Source organism: Camelus ferus, chromosome 5 (assembly GCF_009834535.1).
Source record: "Camelus ferus isolate YT-003-E chromosome 5, BCGSAC_Cfer_1.0, whole genome shotgun sequence".
Lineage (NCBI taxonomy): Eukaryota > Metazoa > Chordata > Mammalia > Artiodactyla > Camelidae > Camelus > Camelus ferus.
This window is the reverse complement of record NC_045700.1, coordinates 51,456,115-51,477,924: the sequence shown is the minus strand read 5'-3', so window position 1 is coordinate 51,477,924 and position 21,810 is coordinate 51,456,115. Positions and strand designations below refer to the sequence as shown.

Sequence of the window (21,810 nt, the reverse complement as noted above, 5' to 3'; positions counted from 1 at the left end):
CTCCCTCAAAATAGACAGCTCCCTTGCATAGGCTGGGTCTGTTTCTTCAGGGAAACAACTATAAAACATAGGCTACAATTAAGTTTATCATTCTGGCCTATAATTTTTAAATGTAAATTATAAATCAATAACCTTGTCTGTCTTTGTGTTTCTAAACACAAAACCACAGATGAATAAAGTATCTAAAAGGTGGACACATCCGTATATTTCTTCTAGTCAACTGAAATGATTGTAATTAGTGAAACATTTACTCCTTTAAATGTAGTATCCTAGAGATTCTTTTTAAAAATCATTTAATATCTATCTCTATGGGACTTCAAAGAAATTGTTCAGTATTATAAAAATAATAATATTTTTAAACTTAAGCTGATTGCTAGGTATATGTCTTCTTAATTTACTGTAGAGAACACATTGATGAAGTTCCAACTAATATATTCATGGAATATGAGGCATATAGCCACCAAATTCATTTCTGAATCTCTCAATTGATAGAGTAAATTGCTCACAACAGAAACATTTGTATTGGCCAAGCACTGTGGTTTGATTAAGTTTGCTCATTTATTTTATAAATCTGTTGTAAAGCCATTAGAAGAGTTTTATTACTCAAATTACGAGGTTGAGTCAGAGTGGCCTTTTAAATCTATAAATTAATTAGAACTCTATTTCTAGAGCACTGAAATATTCACCCCTTTCTTTCGCAGAATTTATTTCCCTTCTCTATTACAAATAAACTGTGATTTAATTCACAATTCCCCAGTTGGCTGTCATTCATATGTATCCCTCTTGAATAGACCAGCAAATAGAATTATAAATTTTATTCACTATCCATTTCTAGGGAGATAAGAGAAGCATCTTATAGAAGAAATTAGCCTTAATCAAAACTTTGTCTATATTCAAGATGTAGCCTAAACACACATCCAAGAAAGGATGACCAATATTTGTTCTCTACACAGAATTCTTTTTAATTTCTTAATAACTTTATCGTGCAACTTGCCTCAGCTCAGCATTTCTACTTTCTCCTCTTTTTTTTTTTTTGCCATTGCTTTGTTCTTTCTACTACTTTATCATCACTTTCTTGATATCCTTTCTAATGTCATTTAACAGTTCATCTTTATTCAGTGTTTTTCCACAGCTAATCCTCTTATACCAGGTTTGGCTTGTGCTTTTTTTCTAACTCCATTCAAAATCATGCCTGATTGCACCCATGTGGTTTAGGCAGGACTGACTCGACCACCACTACCCCTCATCTCTGTCACGGTTGGTCCAGAGATAGGTAGAAGATCCAGGGTGAGTCAATCTGGGAAAAGAGTTAAAAGAGTTCTCTTTCTTCCAGAGTTTTCTAGACTGATAGGATTTAAGATGAGAGCTATTGAAATCTTACTACCACATTAGAAGAGATTGAGGACGATGCAGCCACAGAGGAGAGGAGAGGACAGAAAGCAAAAGAGACAGATTCAAAAGAGAGTGTTTTTGAACAACTAGATCCAGTTGTGCCTGATAAATTCTTTAACATTTAATTTCCATGTGAGTAGTGAGTTGCTTAGACCAGTTTGAATCATGTTTGTTTTATGTGAAAGTAAGATACCTTATTTTGTTTCAAAATGTGTTATTTCTATTTAAAAAAAAAAAGGCAAGATATTGCTACCAAAATTCTAAATATGCCCCATAGAGTAACATTACACCAGTCAGGACACACTGGATTACGAGGAAAGGAAGCCAGTTCCGAGCTTGTCTAAGTATTTGTTTTATCTCTGTGAAGTTTCAGAAGTGAAGCAAGCCTAGCCATGACCGGGTACCAGAACTCAAACACTCTTTTTATTACACTGATTCTCCATTAATTCCTCACTTCAGCTTGACATCATTTTCTTTTGCTTCAGACAGATTTTCTCCTTGTAGAAATTGTGTGACCACTGGCAGTTCCATAACTGCATCCACATTCGGGTTTCTTTGCTCTTTAAAAGAAAGGCTATGTTTTCTCCAGCTCCCAGTCATTTGATTATCCTTTCCTTGGTCATAGCTACACCTACCTGGGGGAAAAAAAAATCACATGGCAAATCTGTATAGTCTGTAACTAACCCACCCTGAGTTACATGTTCACCTCTGTGGTCAAGAGGAAGCCTCTTATGATTGGTGATCCCAATAGAACCACATGACATTAGGGCACATGGAAAGGGTTGGGAAGAAATTTTCCAAATGGAAAATAAGATGTGTAAGATTTCAATTAAAGATGTGGGGTTCACCATTCATGTTTAACTCTTCTCCCTCCCAAGACCCCACTAAAATGAGGAACTAACCCAATCAAAATCATGAGACTGGAAGAAGTAATACTAGTGGATGACAGAGCTCAATACAATGGAATGTAAAAATGAATGGAGGAATGGAAACCAATGATCTGGTTGGAAAACGTCAAATTCTTAAGAGTGGCAGAAAGTGATAATATCTGGAAGGACCTGAAATCAGCTGGCATGAATGAAGTTGGGGATAAAGTGAGGTGTTGTAAAAAGGCATAGGTTGAAGTCAATATATGGAGTGGTCAGTCTCCCCTGACTGCTCACAGGCAGCATTCCAGAAATTTTCATCCGCACACAGCACCATAACAATCCCCATTCAGGAGACTAAAAGTTCTTTCTCTACAGAATTTGGATGAGAGGCACTCAAGTCTCACAGACAGCCAGAAACACAGAGGTAGGGATGTGGGACATGAAGTTGATAATAGGGAATTAATTAACAAGCTGTATGTGAATCTCCCACCCCTGTGTTCCATTACATTTTTGTACAGAATGCTGGCAAATTGAATATACAGTCCCAAGAAAGAAAGGTAAGTTTCTACAAGAAAAACCATGTAGACCCAGAGAACTGGCACTTTGAGGTCAGTAAAATGGCTGGATCTCTGCACAAACCCAATAAGATAAAACCTGCCAAAAAATAAGGCCCACATTTTTAGAATCTTTTAATCAGAATTTGTAATGCCTCACTCTTAAATAGGAATGAACACTAAGAGATTACCAGACAGTTAAGACATTTCCAAAGTAAAAAAAAAAGACATTAAAAAAATGTATAAGGAAAACAGAGTATACAGAGATCAAAAGAGAACTTTTTAAAAACTGTAATTAGAATCCTGAAAAAGATAAGAAAATAATGGATGCATAAAACAAGAAAAGAATCATATAAAAAAGACACAGAATATTGGAAATTAAAAATATTCAAGGAAGTGGAAGAAAAAGTCACTGAAAACTCAAAGTTAAACAGAGAAAAAAGAAAACATTATATATATATATATATATAGAGAGAGAGAGAGAGAGAGAGAGAGAGAGAGAGAGAGAGAGAGCGAGAGAGAGCGCACAGAGGTTCAAGTTAAAAAGATCTACATCCAACCAAGATGAATTCCAGAAAGGGATCAAAGTACAAAAGAGAAGTTGTCAAAGAAACAATAGGAGACTATTTCCTATAATGAAAGGATGTGAGTCTCCAGATTTAAAGAGGTCACCGAATGCATGGCACATTAAATGGAAAAAGACCCACAACAATGCATCAGGAATAAAGAAGATAGTAAAACTTGCCAATATAAAAACTTTGAGGCACATAAAAATAATTGGGGCTGAAAATGGTGTTGATGTCTCAAGAAATAGTGTTCTAAATGATTAGACAATGGAGCAACACCTTCTAAATGATGAAGTAAGATAATTTTCCATTTCAAATTATCACTTAAATGTGAGTGTAAAATAAAGACATATTTGGATACACAGAGGATAAGACATGTTGCCTTCCATGCAGTCTTTCAAAAGGAGCCACTGAAGAATGGAACCCAGCAAAATCAGGGAGTAAAATGAAAAGGAAGACAATCAGAAATGTGAGGGAAAATGGAAACATCCCATTAAAGCAGCAAAAAGGGCTCCAGGTAACTGGCCCTGCAGCACATAGTGGAGTGAGAGAACAGAGACTTCAATCAGATGTCTTCTAGAAAAAAACTACTCAACAGTTTAGTTTCACTTATGGAGCGTTTTGGTTGAGGGCAAGGTTGGGGAGGATATATAGATACCCAGTGGTACAAGTGAAAAAATCTGACAAGGTGAAAAACTGCTGCAGAAAGGGAGAATGTATCATAGCATATGCTTTAGCTCTACAAAATAGTATTTGCAAGGTTAAAATGATTTTACACTAAGTATTGATTTAATTAAAAATAGCATATAATAGGAGATGGGGAGGAGGAGTAAGGTAGTATAACATCTGTCATAATGGGATGCCTAAAATTAATAATTTGAAGAAATAGTAGCCTAAGTTTGTCATTTAGAAATATGAACTTAAGAATAGAAGAAACAGCAAGAAGAGTCAAAAGACTGTATTTGAGTAGCAAGAAATGAAAGCCTAATGGTACTTTTTGATTTTTCGACCATCTGCATATATTACTGATTTGTGACTTCCTAAGTAAATTCTTTAAAGCAACAGGAGTTTAAAATGAAATGATCTTTTGATGCCTATTTCACTAACTTAGGCTTCATTTGTTTATCAGAGCTCTGAAGACAAGCCACATTGACAGACTCCTTTGGTTTTAAGTCTACACAGGCAAAATTCTAAATATTTAAAGACAAAATACATTTGTTGATTCCATCAGTGTAATCTATTTAAGTATATATAACTGATGTCTCACTTAATTTCACCTGGTACTTTACTGCATTTCTATGACAGGATTATAATGTAAGATTTGTACGGCTGCTGGCTCTGTTAGCGAAGCACTTGGCACCCCACAGTTAAGAGGCCCCTAAGATTTGTTAGCTCCTTGAAGTCTTGTGGGTTTTTAGACACACAAATCCTAAGTTTAAGAAATTGTCAAAGTAATCTCTAATAGACCAGGAATTTAGGTCAGAAAATACTCCAAATCCCTCAGACAGGAAAAGCTATAAATCCTTTAGATTTCTTTGGAGGGCCTGAAGAGAGGTGATGTGTTTAAATCTGTGAATTACATGACAATATTAGATTACCTTGGCAAATTCCTGCCATGATGCCACGCTCCTGGGGAGAGCAAGTCCATACGTGTTACATTATACCCATAGAGAAACAAAAAATTGCTGATTTCTTTCCACTACCCTGGCCCCTTCCACTGCCTGATCCTCAGAAGCCTCTGTAGAAATACTCAGTTGCCTTGGGTAGAAAAACCAGACCAAAAGGATTTGGCCAAAAAGTTGATGAGATTAAAACTTTTCGTCCTTTTACCTTCAACTCTTCAGCTCTTTCTAGTTATGTCCACCCAACTGCTCTCAGGAGGGGTCCACAGCTTAGGAGTATAAACCCCTGCTTAACCAGGGTTAGGGATAGGGGTATACCTTACGTTCCTCACTGGCAAATCATTCCCACCCTTCCCAATATCCATCCCCTCTGCCCAAGGTCAGACAAAGGGATCTTCTTATAAAAACAGAGGAAAAAAGACACACTTTATCTACCCTATAAATCACTCCCATTAAGTCTTCTCCACAACCCAGTAAAGAAACAAGCCAAAATGTTTATGGGAATAATCTGGCATTTCTCAGAGAGTCTGCCAGATTCTACCTCCCTGTGCCCCAGCCTAGAAATTAAAGGCAGTAAGCTCGGTGGTCAAGGGGCTGACCTCTGTTTTCTGTCTCAGCAATCACCAACTTTCGATGCCTGATGTCCAGCATCTTAAAAACTGAAAACTGTTTTTTTACATATTGTTTGTTTTTTTAATTTGTTCTGTTTCCTTCCTTTTTTTTTTTTTTAATTGTTTCAAACAGAGGATAAATCTGGCTGGAAGCAGATTGCTTCTTTTTGTTTAGGCTTAGGTGTCTTGTAGGAAATCTCATCAAAGTGAGATTAAAGAGCATGCAAAAATAAAGGACTAAGACTTGTAGAATTCTGGTGTAATCTGCCTGTCTACACACAAAAAAAATTATGCATGTAGCCTGTGTTTATTAAAAAATCACACTCTGAGACTATTTTATTAAGTTATATAATATATAAGATAATCTGGGTCTGGGTAACAGACAAGGCCTATGTGTCTTTAAGTTACTTACTCATTTATTCATTCAACAGCCAACAATTCATTAAGTATTTACTGATCACCTATTATAAGCTAGACACTAAGGGTACTGGAGGTAAGGCAAAAAAATCAGGCAAAGTCTTTGTCTTTATGTAGTTCACATTCTTTGAGGGGACACACAGAAAATAAATCACTTGAAATAGTTTTAAATACCATGAAGAAAATTAAACAGCACTATGAGACAGAAAGTGATGGGTGGTGGGGAAGAGAGGAAGTTCTGCTTTACCTGGCTCCTCGGGGAAGTTTTTGCTAAAGAGTTGGCATTTAAGTTTAGACTTTAAAAAGCAAAGAAGAAACTCTGTGACAGTATAGAATGCGGTGGGAAGTGGGGAGACATTCTAAGCAAAGAAACCCCAGGGTGGGCTAGAGCCTTGTGCATTTATGAGGTTAGAACAGGCCAGTGTGGTTGGAGACTAGGGGGAGGGAGGAAATGTGGGATGAGATGAGGTCTAAGAGCTAGCAGGGAGGTTGGCCATGGCAAGGCACTTCAAATTTATTTCATCTCCAATGGGAAGCCAGTAGGGGGATTTGGCATAATCAGATTTATGCTTTAAAAAGTTAACTCTGGCTGATGTGTGGGGCAGACATGGTCCAAGTATGATGGGATGGAAGCTTGGTCTACAGTTGTATCACTGGAATTGCTGAGAAGTGATCATGTTTGGGATATATTTTGCAGATAGAGCTTACAATACTTCATAAAGGATGGGTTGTAAAGAAAACAAGGAATCAGAGATATCTGTGGCCTGAGATGCTGGCATGATAGATGTAGCATTTTCTGGGAAGGGAAAATCTGGTGGATGAGCAGCCTTTTAGAGGTTGTCCAATGCCTGAGTGAATATGTCAGTTTAACAGTTGGACACAGAAGTTTAGAGCTGAGGAGAGAGGTCCCAGTTAGAGATTTAGGATTAACCAGCACATTTTGAGATCACCTAGTAAAAAACTATAGAAAAAGAAGAGACTCGGTATTTTGTTGTAACAGAATCATAGACACATCTTTCATAGATGTGGTTACCTGACCTCGGTTAGTAGACTTCACCACACCAAGGTTCTTTGACCAATCTGTTCTTAGTTCAAGAGACTTATGCTTTCATTTAATAGCTCAGCTGATCTGTTCACCTTGAGGTTAGTCCTCTCTATTTTATGTATGAGATATAGTATTGGGTTTCTGCATTATTCCTGAAACTAACCTCCTATTTTGTACCCAAACTCTAGAATGTGTGTTCTTGTCTTGCGCAGGGACTCATCTCTTTCTTCTGATACTAGCACCCCACTTTCCTATGGATAACCCATTCCATATGACTCAGGAGGGAACCTAACTAGGAGAACCAGTGAAAGAAACTCTTGCCCCAGGCCATAGTGATTGGGTTTAAAATCATCGCGTGATCCAAGACAGGCTTATCTGAACCAAATATAAGGACTTCTATAAGTGCTATCAGAAAAGACATCTTTCTTTGAGGGGTTTTAAACTCTTAAGATACATGTCTTTTTTTTTTAATTGAAGTTACAATGTGTCAGTCAGTTACAGAGTGTCAATTTCTGGTATACAGCACAATGTCCCAGTCATGCATATACATACATATATTCATTTCCATATTCTTTTCCATTAAAGGTTATTATAAGATATTTAATATAGTTCCCTGTGCTATACAGAAGAAACTTTTTAAAAATCTTTTTATGTATAGTGGCTAACATTTGCAAATCTCAAACTCCCAAATTTATCCCTTCCCACCCCCTTTCCCTGGTAACCATAAGATTGTTTACTATGTCTGCAAGTCTATTTCTGTTTTTTAGATGAGTTCATAGTGTCCTTTTCTTTTCTTTTTTTTTTTTTTTTAGATTCCACATATCATATTTTTCTTTCTCTTTCTGGCTTCACTTAGAATGACAATCTCTAGGTCTATCCATGTTGCTTCAAAGGGCATTATTTTATTCTTTTTTAAGGCTGAGTAGTTTTCCATTGTAGAAATATACCACAACTTCTTTATCCAGTCATCTGTCAATGGATATTTAGGTTGCTTCCATGTCTTGGCAGTTGTAAATACTGCTGGTGTGAACATTGGGGTGCATGTATCATAAGATACACGTCTTGAAGTAGTTAACAGCTAGGATATAAGTCTTCTAGTGCCAACAGAAATCTTGCCTGCCATTTGAAAGTCATTTGATAGAATATTTCTGAGAAATAGAGATACAGAACCTTCATAATCCCATTAAAATACTCCATCTTATCATGCCTAAAATTACTCCTGTTCTGTGGACTTTAGCTAAATAAGCTAAAAGGACTTTTCCTTAACTAATTTGAGTAGAATTTATATTACTTTCAACTAGAAGAGCCATGGCTAATATATAAACTTATACATGAAAATGGGATATGGCAGGCAATAGACCTTAAATTAAGGAGTTGACTGAGTCCAGGTGGAATGTTACGTGGTCATAGAATAGTTGATTAAAATTAGGTGTGTTTTGTTTAGGGCTACAAATCATGTGCTTACCCAGGCTGTAGCTTCAGGGAACTTTGTGAAAAAGATATCTGGAGACTACTGCTTCTGGCCAGGATGAAAAACCATAGAATAGAATTGCCCCTTTGCCTCAAACAACTGAAAAAATAAGAAGAAAAGAAGCAGTGGTTTTTCCTACACTGGACAGTAGGCAACACAGGACAGTGATTCCATAAGAGTTAAAAAAAAGAAGAAGAAGCCCACTGGAGTAAACTCTAAGATTGCTGCAGTTTACTGCCGAGAGAAATTGCTGCAGCTTACTGCTGAAAGAAAGTTTCCAGGATACAGTGTTGAGACGAAGAAGACAAGCAGAACCCAGGCTTCTCTTGAGTTGGAAAGGCAAAACTGGGGGTTCACAGAGGCCATGGAAGCTAGAGTTTTGGTAGAGCATCGGAGATGACAAGAACTGCAGTTAGAGGTCCCCACTGCAACCAAATCTTCACCTGAGTCTTGATCTTTGTATGTACGTGAGGAAACTGCCAAAGGCCCTAGAAAGAACCTCCTGAAGAGGAAAGGTAATCACTGGACCTTGCACAAAGCCAGGAAGAGTTGCTGTCTCCTCCAGTCAGAGTAGACAGGTGGCATAATGCATGAGGCATCAGGTGGAGTGCTCAGCAGGGCACTGACCCACTAGTGGGCAACATCGGCCCTAGACTAAAGGCTAATCGGGTTCCACATAACAGAGCTTAAAAACAAGCCTCAAAAGATTAAATTGTTACAAAGTTTATTAAACATTTATCTAGGTCCCAGAATAAAGTTAAAGAATATTTTTAAGTACACGAATATTCAGCAGCCAGCAAAATAAAATTTTCAATATCTGTCATATAAGCAAAAACTACCTACATTGAGAAAAGCAGGAAAATGGGATCCTTAATAAACAGAAAATCATTAAATCAAATTGAACCAGAAATGACACAAATGATAGAATTAGTAAACATCAACATGAAAATAATTATCACAACTATATTCTGTACGTTCACAAATGTGGAGGAAACATAAACATGTTACAGAAAGACATGAAGCATATACAAATGGTCCAAATTGATCTTCTAGATATGAATAATACAATGTCAGAGATTAAAAATACCTGAAAGAAACTGGAACCCAAATAGACCTGACAGATAATACCTTTGGAATCAAGTTCCACCATTATTCACTTTCTGCTCCATTTTTGCATAAGAGTAGCCATTAGAAGTATCCATTATATTGGGTGTTTTGAGGATTAAGTGAGCTGACAAGCAACTCAGAACAACCCCTGGCAAACAAAAAGAACTCATTAATACTAGCTACTAATAGTAGTGTAGGGGAGCAAAATTTGCCCCCTCAAAATGTGTCTTTCTGGTATGAGGATTAATTTAGGCTGATTATTTTTAAAAAACAGAAGACTCAGATGTTTTTCTTGTTATCTCCCCTTAACTGCCTAAAAAAATTTAAAGGACCTATTCCAAAAAATGGAGCTATCATCAGAGAGAGCTACAAAAAATATGGTTGGCAAGGGAACTTGGCAAGGTCCATGGTGTATACCATTGTCTCTGCCTGGTGTAGCAAACATTTGTTTATCAAACAATTGGTTTTTCCATCTCCATGAGAATTACCTTCCTCACCTTTGAAGTCCTAAACCACTACGCCAACACCTTCTTTAGTGTTTAGCTGAAGATGGTATTTAGGGTGGTGGCTTTGGCCATTTTGACAAGTTACTCAGTTTTCCTGGGTCTCTCCCATGTATACATGTTATTAAATTTGTGTTTGTTTTTCTTCTGTTAATCTGTTTCATGTCAATTTAATTCTTGGTCCAGCCAGAAGAACCTGAAAGGGTAGAGGAAAATTTCTTCTTCCCTGACAACAGTAATATATCTTATTTACATATTTCACCCAATTGCTCTGCTGTGTTCCAACTCTTTCTTGATTCCTCAGCTGCTAACTGTGCCTGCTTTGACCAACCAGTTACCTGTTGTCATTCTCATTGACACCTCCAGTTTGACTGAATTTCCTTTTGTCATCTGCAGCTGGTTATGATAACAATGCTTTACCCTTCCCAAGGGCCAGTCTAGTTTCTGCTTTTTTCCCTCCTTGCTTTAGTTTGTCCTGCTGTTTATCAAATTCACTGTTCTCTTTCTGACAACAGGGAACCTTGAAAGTCATCCAGTTCAATCACTAAAACTCCCACTGTGATATCTTTTATAAAGAATTATTTTATTTTTCTAGATTAAGAAGTTTATTTCAGGTAAAATATAATATACACAAATGAGTTTTGCAAAGGTTTTATTACTGAATAACTAGTTTGACTAAATCTTGAAATAAAAAACTTATATTTTAGTTAAATGTTCTTTAATACTCATATATCAATAATATGTGAAATAATAGTGTATTATATAACATATATTGCCTGGTATAGACTATTGAACTTCCACCCTGAATTTATTAATGCAGTTTCTGCTAATGAAAAATAATGAGCTAATTACATTAATAGTAGCTATAATTTTTGAGTAATTGATGTACCTGGGAAGGTTTTTATATGCTATCTCATTTCATTCTCAGCATAACTCTACGAGTTTTTACTATTGATATCTCTGTTTTATAGATGAGAAAATTAAGATTGAGAAAGGTTAAATGACATGAAATTCACATAATTGGGAAGTTGGTGATGCTGGATTCTAATCCATGTCTTTCTGATGCAAAAACCTGAGTTCTTAACCACTCTGTTATATGGGACAAAAATGAAGTAAATGCCTTAAATAGAGCTAGCACTTTCATTCCACTTTGAATAATGTATTACTGAAACACAAAATAGGAAGATACTTAAGATCAAGGTTAAGAGGGCTCTGGAAATCTACAGCTAGAAATAAATCTTGGAGAGAGAAGACAACTATACTGTACCTTGAATCATCCATGAAGTCAAAACAAGTATGAGGGCTAACTGTAGTTAGAAATCAATTTCTTTCTCATTTTTCATAGCTTCTCTTTCCCCACACTTTGAAGTGTCCTAATCTGCTTTCCTACTGTGGCTTATTTCTGGTAATGTATAGTTGGGATAACAGCATCCTCACACCTAGTGGGCTGTGTAGCTACTCATGCTGGGAATGGTAAGGATCGTGAGGAACTGTGGAGGAGAATACAAGCCACCATCACTTCAAGACAAAGACATAAGCTCTGGGATGGTGGGAACTGACTGAAGGCAATAACATCAAAACCACAGGAGCACCTTCACATGTGAAAACAAAACTCAGTCAGTAGCAGACTGACAGAGTACTTTGATGAGAAATAATATATTTTATTAAAGAAACTGCTTCTATTTGTTAAAAAGTGTGCCTTCAGTCATAAAATACATATTCATTTATCCTACAAACAAGTATCTAGGTAGGCACTATACTTGGTACAGAGTATGCCAAAATAGATAGATAGATAGATAAATGTCCTAGATCTCTAAGTCTTCATAGACTAGTAGAAAGATCAAATATGTAAATACTTTGATGCCCAACAGCAAAATACTACCAGAAATATACCTGCATTTAAACAAAATTGGGTTTATTATTTGCTGCAGCAAGGGAGACCTCACACCACAAACAAAAGGGAGCTTCAGAGGGTGCTGGGGAGACTTGTAGAATATTGGCTCATGTTAATAATTTGGGGGATGTTTCAAGGAAGCAGGGGTTTGCTCTGGACTAGGTGCTGCCAGAAAGTGGGAGCAATTCTATAATTGTGTATCTTAATACTCTTCATCTAGAAAGAGGGTGGAATGGAATGGGGTTAAACCTATAATTGGTTAGGAAGCAGCAGTTACTCAAGTTAGCTGGGAAAGAAGCAGATGTGACCATTTTTGTCATTAGCACAGTGTTTTTGTTTTTGCCTGTGCTTAAATGTGATTGTGGAGGGTTCTTGTTTTTGTTTTCCTTTTGTGATTTGCCACAAAGGAAACTCAGATGATTTTGGTGTTCTGTGAAAATGTTCCATTCAGCAGGAAACAGCATGGAGAATAGGGCTGCTTTTTTTCCCCTTATTGGGAGTTATACCATGCCTTGATAAGTGCTCAGTTATAAGAATACACAGGTATTGTGGGCGTTTGAGAAACTGATAACTTCTGCTTACAGATAGGTATCTTTAGAAAGGAGGTTCATGTGAACAGTGTCTTGAAGGATGCACAGGAATTTACTGGCTGAAGGAAAGATCAAAGGTCATTTCCAAGCAGAAGCAACGTGTGCAAGCAGATGTGGGCACACCCAGCATGATGAGGAACTTTGGGTAGTACAGTATGCTGGCATAAATGAGCTAACTGAGTTGAAATTGAGGCTGTCAGTTGGTGGTGGTGAAGTCATGAAGAAACTTGGACTTCATGCAGCTGGTACTATGGATCCATCAACAATTATTTGAATCAGAGGATGACATAATCATATCTGAGTTTTAGAAGGTAGATTTTGGCAGCCATGTGGAGAACAAATTAGTCTGAGGAGAGAAAAAAAGACAGAAATAATTAGAAAATTTGTTTAGGCAACAGATGATGAGTGTAAACTGAATCAGTAACAATGGAGATGAAGGACATAAAAGACATGAGACATTTCCAGTATAGAATCGACCAGACTTGGAGACTGTACCCTCTACTAAAATATGTAAGCTGCATAAGGGGAGGAATCGCATATAATTGCTCACCACTGTGCACCTAGCAACTAATACTACATCTGGCATGCGGTAGTTGCTCAATGAATATTTGTTGAATTAATAAGCAAATTGTGAGAAATGAGTTGGGGAAGAAAATTTCAATGAAGGAGAAGCAGTAGATGTTTCTAAGTTATGGTGCTGGGTGAATGGTGATTTAATAAACTGAGATAAAGGAGCATATTTGTGGAAGAAGAAATTAGTTTGATTTTGGATGAGCACACAAAACAAATAGACATTGCTGGCTTTATATGTTAAATTTTTTCAAGGACTATTTTTAAAATGAAAGTAACCTATAGTGTGTTGATTAGCCAAATAAGAACTCAAGAGTCCCAAGATGTTACCTTATAAGAGGTTAATAAGTTCCTTCCATGCTGAAAACTATTTTGCAATAGATGAAGGTCCCAGACTTATTTATTATATTTGGTCTCTAAAGAGACAGAGCTAAAAAGTAAAGTTCTGGAAAATATAACTGGCATAAGAATGAAAAATTTTCTTGTCTTTACCATAAATTATTTTCAGCTTTATGAAGGTATAATTGACATACAATAAATTGCACATATTTAAAATCTATATTTGATGAGTTCTGGCCTATTTACACATCCCTAAAATTGTCACCACAAACAAGATAATGAGATAATGAGTATATCCATCACCTCCAAAAGTTTCTTTGTTCACCTTTGAAATCCCTCCCTCCCTCCCTCCATTGCTCTGTCCCCTCAAACCCAGTCCCCAGGCAACAACTGATCTACTTTCTCTATATATGCAGTATTTAGAATTTTTATGTAAATGAAATCCTACAGTACGTCTTCTTTTATGTCTGACTGCTTTCATTTAGCATAATTATTTTGACATTGACTCATGTTGTTGCATATATCAAAACTTCCATTTATTTTTATTGCTGAGCAGTATTTCATTGTATGATATATGAACAATTTCTTTGTGGAATCTCCTGTTGATAAACACTTAGGTTGCGTGATGGTTTTAAAACAAATTCTTTGATACTGTTCCCTTCAAGAGGTGGAACCTAATTTTCCTCTGCTTTCCAGTATGGACTGGACTTAGTGACTGATTTCTAATGAATAGGATAAAGCAGAAGTGATGGCATGCAATTTTTGAATCTAGGTCATGTAAGGATTTTGGACTTCCTCCTTACTCTCTCCTAGATCACCTACTCTGTGGGAAGCTAGCTGCCATACTATGAGGAAACTCAGGCAGCTGTACAGAGAAGCCCATGTAATGGGAAACTCTGGTCTGTCAACAGTCATAAATGAGTCTTGCTGGAAGCAAATCCTCCAGTTTCAGTCCAGACTTCAGATGACTGTAGCTCCTTGACAGCTTGACTGCAGCTTCATGAGTTACCCAGAGCCAGAACTGCCCAGTTAAGCTGCTCCCGAATTCCTGATCCACAGAAACTGTGAAATAAATGTTTGTTATTTGAAGTCACTAAGTTTTAGGGTACTGTGTTACATAGCAATAAGAAACTAATGTAGGTTGTTTCAGGTTTGGGGCTATTGCAGGTAAAGCAGCTATAAACATTTGTATACAAGTATTTGTATAGATAAACATTTTCATTTATTTTGATTTACTGTATATTTTGGCACCGTTTTTATTTTGCCTTACATTGTTTCCATTCAAGTGTCAAGTTGACCAAGGTTATAAGCTCCAGGTACTTATTTACTATTCTACACAGTGCTTAGCCCCACCAGTTGCCTAGTATAAATGATCAATATTTTGAACTGGGATAAATTGAGAACAATAATAACTGCTCAAAGGACTTTCAGTAAGCATCTGAGAGGAGAAGGGAGAAGATGATTCAGTGTTGTTGGTGGGTGGACATACTGATTGACCTCCCCTATTTCCACCTGGTGAAAAATGAATTGATTTGCTTAAAGTCCAGAGAGAGAATGCAGTTTGGAGTCCACAAAGAACTTTACAGCCTCAGGTGATATGAATTCTAGTTCGAATACTACACATAAATGTGGAGAATTAATCCAACTTCATCCTGGTGAAAATCTGAAGTGGTATGTTTCTCAAAATAGAAATAAATGAACTTTATCACATTGCCAGAGAGTGTCTTCTCTCTTTCAGTTGCTTTTCAAGTAATCTAAGTTGTGCTTAAGTGAACTTATCATGGCATTGAGAATTTGAGTAAGATTTATCTTCCAGCTTTCAGACATGGCTGGAGAGAGCATGTATGCTGAAATACATGCAGGAATACCTTGATGTTGCTCAATAAGTGTCTGTGGATTCTGTTCCTTTATCTGATGGAAGACACTGAGATTTTTAAAGGGGTTGAAATGTGGGATTTGAAATAATCGGCTGCATAAAAAAAATGTTCTGAGCAAAGGGAATGATACCAAACTTAACCACAGTGTACTGAATGATTCAGTTGTTACTGGGAGGTGGGACTCACTGCGTAGTAATTCTTGAGAGCTAGTAATAATGGGAAGTTTTAAAAAATATTCTTGAGATTTTCTTTTTTACATTTTCTTATCCTACTCTTGCTTCCATTCTGCCAAAAGTTTGCCTGGGGGAGATTTAGAATTGTTAAAACAGGAATGTAAAAAGGAAAAAAAAATAGTATTACTATTCAGCTTTTGACACCAAAATTCAGCAACCTTTTTTGGAGAAAAATAGAGCAAACAGATTTTCTAAACTCCTTTATCTCCTCCTTTACAAAGCTGAGATTGGTAATCCTAGTCATGATGTCTTGCATAAGGGAGATCCCATCAGCACAGGGAGAGGAAGACAGAAAACAAACCCATTCTAGGCATGGCTGATTAGGAAGTGCAGTAGTCAGAGTGGAAGGAAGGAGAGTGAACAGGAAGAGCACCAAGGCTCCTGCTGGCACTGCTTACAATAAAGACATGGAGCAACCTAAATGTCCATCAACAGATGACTGGATAAACAAGCTGTAGTAGATACATACAATGGAATACTACTGAGCCATAAAAAATAATAAAATAATGCCATTTGTGGCAACATGGATAGACCTGGAGATAATCATTAGTGAAGTAAGCCAGAAAGAGAAAGAAAAATACCATATGATATCATTTATGTGTGGAATCTAAAAAAAATGATGCAAATGAACTTATTTATAAAACAGAAATGGACTCATAGACATAGAAAACAAACTTATGGTTGGGGTGGGGGAGGGGACTGACAAATTGGGAGTTCAGGATTTGTAGATACTAACTACTATATGTAAAATAGATAAACAACAGGGTCCTACTGTATAACACAGGGAACTATATTCAGTATGTTGTAATAGCCAATAATAGAAAAGAATATGAAAAGGAATATATATATATATATAAACTGAGTCACTATGCTGTGCACCAGAAATAAATCACAAAATTGTAAACTCGGTATACTTCAATATAAATTAAATAAATAAATAAATAAATAAATAAATAAATAAATAAATAAGGCTGCTGCCGCCCTCCCTGCCTCAAGTGCCCAACCTCAAAGCACAGACTCCTGGGTCAGAAACAAAAGACTATTAATCATAGCAATACCATTAGCTAGAGTGTCAGTATTTGCATAAACTCCTCAAGACTGAATGCCCACAGTGTGACAGGAAGGAAGCTACCTCACTCCTGCATATGTAGTTGACTGCACTTCTGAGGTTAGGAAATCTGGATCTTTTACAATGGACAGTGAGCCTGTCTGACCTCAGCCCTGGAGGGAGACGCTACCTTATTATCCCTATAGGGAAAGAAGGGATTACTATTGAAAAGATAATCTGTAGCAAGGCAGTCAGTGCCTCTAAAATGTTCAGAAATTTGGAACCCATAGAGAACTGTGTCCCAACAATCATGCCTGATTTAAAAAAAAAAGAAAAACCCATTAAGATAGGCATATGTCACTCATTTTGCAGAGAAGGTAGATGAGGGTCAGAGAAGTTAAGGATCTCACCATAGGCCCCATAGTGGTGCAGTTGGAATTTACACCTAGACCTATCTCCCTCCAAATCCTCTCTCTCCACCAAGCCACTCCCCAGACCCATGCACATTTATGGTCTATGTTTCTGACAAGCCAAAAATCATGACTGAATTCTTTTAGGAGGAAAATTTCTATCAGCTTATTGATCAGCTTACCCAGGATGAGAAATGTTATTTCCTGAAAGATATGCCAGAAGAACTAGAACAAAACTTTACAAATGAGTTTAGCATGCCTCCCCAAAAATGGGATGTGTTTACAGTAAGACCCCAAATTCCAATTGTCAACAAAAGGCAGAGAGGAAAGAAAGAGCTGTTGTCCAAAGTGAAGGAATATCCTATGAATGTGAATGGAGCATTTGTCTTCTGTTGTGCATTTCCAGAAATTGAGCTGCCGCAAGTCTGGGAGGAGTGGTAAAACTATATCCTAGGAGGATGGAAAAGAAGAGAGAGCATTTTTTTTAAACCTGGTCAGATTTGGTAGCTTATCTCCAAGATGGCCACCATCAATTTCTTCCCTCCCTATGTATACATTCCATTCCCCTCTGGAGAAATAATGACTATTCCTCTCTTTCTTTACCCACCACCTTGAGTCTGAGCTGGACTTAGTGAATTCCTGTACAGTAAAATGCAACAAAATTGGCATTGTTACCAAACTCAGGTTCAGCTGCTCATCCCTCAAGAATCCAATACTGAGAGACAACTGTTGGGTAAAAGGAAAGATAGCTTATTGAGGAAGCCAGCAATCCTGGGGAGAAGTGATTTCATGTTTCAAAGAACCAACTCCCCATGTCCATCAAGGGCAAGAGCTTTTAAAAGGGGGTTTCAGGGGTATTCAGGTCTGGGGTGGAGCACGTGTAGAACAGCACAGTCAGCTCTGACAGTCATCTTTGAATTGGTCATGGAGGGGACTGATCAGTGTCATCTTGCTTGTTTTAAGTGTAGTTTGTTCCATTTCCTTGGAACCAGTTCTTGGAATTGTGTAAGATGGAGCAGCTTATGTCATGGCTATCATCTGGTCATCATGTAGTTAACTTCTTCCACCTGGTGGGGGTTTCAATATCTGTTAAATAGCTCAAAGAATATGGCTTAGAATATTTTTGAGGAGAAACTAAAAGTCTTTGTTTAATGACTAAACTATTGTTATTTTGTGTTATTTGATTGTTTTCCTATGCTTCTGCATTTTCTCACTTCTCTGATTAAATTTGTTCTTTGGCTAAAGTTTTTCTACAGACAGGAGGCAGGTAGAGGACAATGGGTCTGTTCTGGGAAGGCCCTATAGGGTTCTGATCCATTGCAGCATTCCAGTACTTCTAAGACTAGATCATAAGAAGTCTTGGAGCTTCTCTACGGTTCTCCTAAAACACTTGCACTGGGGACAGTGTAAAAAGTCTAGCTACCCTGAGATTGTCATGCTGTACAGAAGCAGAAGCTGGCCTCATGAAGAGATAGATGTCCAGCCAGCCCCACACTTCCAGGCATGCTTGCGCATACACTGGTAATGTAAGCTAAGTAGTCATCATTTGCATTGGAAGATAATTGGAAGTTTAAAAGGGCAATTAAAACTTAAAAATAAATATTTTGCAGAGTTACTCTAATGATGTTTGAAATCTCTTTCAGGGACTGACTGACTGACTGGAGTTTGGTAAACATATCATTCAAGAGTGGCAACCAAGGGCAATTTTACCTGCCAGAGGACATTTGGCAATGTCTAGAGATGTGGTTTGGTTGTCACAACTAGGATCAGGAATGCTACTGGCTTCTAGTCAGTTGAAGCCAGGGATGCCTTTAAACATCTTATGGTGTACAGTACAGTTCCCCACAACACAGAATTATACAGCCCAACTGTTAATAGTGCTGTAGTTGAGGAACTGTGTTCTAAGATACCACAGGTAACTATATTTGAATAAGTGGTTTGGCAACCTATTTCTTATTTGAAGAGAGGCTTTTCTTGTTCAAATTTTCTTGTCATTTTAAATGTTTATATGAATCAGAACATATAGGTTGAGCCTAATTCATAAAGATACTTTTTTTTTTTTACTGATTTAGTTCATTATTTCACAGTTGATGTACAGAGATTGTTAGATTTCTACCCAATATCTAGTCTCCCTTTTCCCCTATTTTATTATAGAACAATAATTTTATTGTGGGCAGCAATGTGCTCAGCTGAGACTTTTTCTAGCCTCCCTTGCAGCTAGCTGGGGTGGTCTTGTGACATTGGTTTGGCCAATGAGATAAAACTTGGTTGTAACTGGGATGGGAGTGCTGAGGTTCTCAGCAAGCTTTTTAAAGGGGGCTGACTCAGCTGGTGCCTACACTTTGGTCTGTCCCCTTCTTGCCATCAAGAACATGAACATGACACAGAAGGTGGATCAGTAACCTTACGACCGCAAGGTGACAGGCACTCACTGAGGATGACTGAGGGGCAAGAGAAAAGGTATGTTGGTCCCAGAAGATGTTGTGGAATGGGAATGTCAGGTCTCTACTGCCCATCTTGCCTTTTCATTACAAGAGAAAATTAAACAATGTGTTTCTCCATAACTTTTTTCTTTTTTGTTTGTTTGTTGTGAAATATAGTTGGTTGACAATGTTGTGTTAATTTCTGTTGTACAGCATAGTGTTTCAGTTATACATATATTTATATTCCTTTTCATATTCTTTTTCATTGTAGGCTGTTACAAGTTATTGAATATAGTTCCCTATGCTATTCAGTAGGACCTTGTTGTTTATCTATTTTATATGTAGTAGTTAGTGTAGTATTTATTTGGCAGTTTCCTTGAGGCAAGCAATGCACTAGACACTGTGGATTTCAAAATAAGTTCTGTATCTTCTATAAGCTAGTATCTAATGTGGACAGAGACAGGGCAACAATCATATTATCGTAGAATAATTGTAGGACTAGAGATTGGAAAATAGGAGAAAGAACACCGAAGTAGGAAACAATGCAGGAAAGTCTTCAAGAAGGAAGAGCTCTGGACTGAAATTATGTGAATAAGTAGAAATATTTCAGACCAGAGGCTGGAGAAAAACAGACCTTATAGCAGGGACACCATGAAAAAACATACCTGATGTATAAGTCTAGTTGTAGAAAATAAATTGTGATTTCCTTTAATAGTATATGGAACAAATAGGAGTAAATCAAATCTAAAATCATTAGAGGCTTCTGAAATTTTGACTGGAAAAGTATTATGACTGATAACGTAAATCTCCAAAGAGAAAATCCCAAAAAATAAAGAAATTCAGAATCTAACTTTCTTCATCATCTAGAAGTTAAAAATAAAAGAAATAAAAAGCACAAAAACAAGTTTAGCCATAGCTAAGAAGAGAAGATTTAAGGCAGAAAAAAGCTTTTTAAGGACCCAAAGCCAGCATTAAATGTAGAGGTAAAGAATAAAGGAGCATTAAAACCAGCATGTAGGAAGCATTAAATGTAAAAGCGCAGGTTAAACTTTGGAAAATAAGTTTGCTTCTGTTGTTTTCTAAATTCTTTTTCAGGTTGGATCATTTTTTAAAATTCCATTTAAAACCCAGGAGATCTTTATGATCAACAATCTAAAGTCTCTTATGCTATCACATGTTTTCAATTTTCCCACATTTTCCCTTTAGAGACACACAAAAAAGGACCCAAAGACCATCATAGCATTTTTATAATCATTTGCTGCAATGAAAACACCCAAGAAAATGTACCTGATTTCAAGAGACACATTTCCCTTTGCAAAATACCTGTTTCAAAGTGGAACAAAGTTGTTTTCTTCAGAGAATACTTTGAAAGCATGGAATACCACTGAAGTGATGCGTGTTAAAGGGCTGTGGACTAACATAAAACCAACACCAGAACCCCAGTGCACCAGGTTGGCCTGGTTATGCTTAACTAGGATCCAGGCTCTCTCTCTAGGCACTGAGAAACCCTGTTTTTGAAAATTCAGTTATTATATAATGATTTCAAAGTAGGTAATTGGGACTTATGCTAGTATAACTAGTGTGTGAGTGTCCCAAATACAAAGTATACGATGTGATGATCCCTTTGCAGAAAGCAGAAGCCATGTCATCCCCAGAAGAGCTCATTTAGATTGTTCTCATCCATGCACAGCGGTTTTCTCAAAAATATTTCTCAAAGTGTGGTTCTCAGACCACTTGCACCCATAAAATCTGGTGTGCTTATTAGAAGTTTCCTTGGTGCTCTCTCAGACCTAGTGAATAAGAATCTTTAATTTGATTCTTAGGCATGCTAAAGTTTAAGACCCATGTCTTTATGTCAAGAGTCCAGCAAAATTTTGCATAAGGAATGTACTAACTTCGTGTTGAATTCACTCAGTATATAAAATAATACTGAAAATGTGAATATTCACTTCTTAAACTAATAGTATTGAGTGTTATTAGCCTGTGTTTACATGATGAGGTGTCTACATTTGAGGAGGAGAAATAACTAATGATTCTCTATTTAAGAAGTAAAATATTTCATCAGATTTGTCAGAGCCAGTGAGCCATCATGGTAGGTATTAATACCATGTCCTCAGTTCCCACTTTGGAAGAGTTTGGTGGCGGTATGTTTCTTTAGATGCAGGAGTCTGATTCACATATCTGACTTCTCTGGAAAAAAAAAAATTATTTTAAAGTACGAATGTGGCCTGGGCCAGGAAAGGATTGCTGATTTAATTTGAGAGGCAGA

The 21,810-nt window shown here is 37.0% G+C and overlaps 1 long non-coding RNA gene across 1 annotated transcript; it reads left to right on the top strand.

The window, feature by feature from the left end:
• The first annotated feature begins 1,044 nt into the window (after positions 1–1,044).
• Positions 1,045–11,996, top strand: LOC116663688. The gene is made up of 3 exons (XR_004319966.1): positions 1,045–1,466; positions 8,159–8,165; positions 11,985–11,996. It is a non-coding gene; the product is annotated as an uncharacterized LOC116663688 (long non-coding RNA).
• Positions 11,997–21,810: the final 9,814 nt, after the last annotated feature.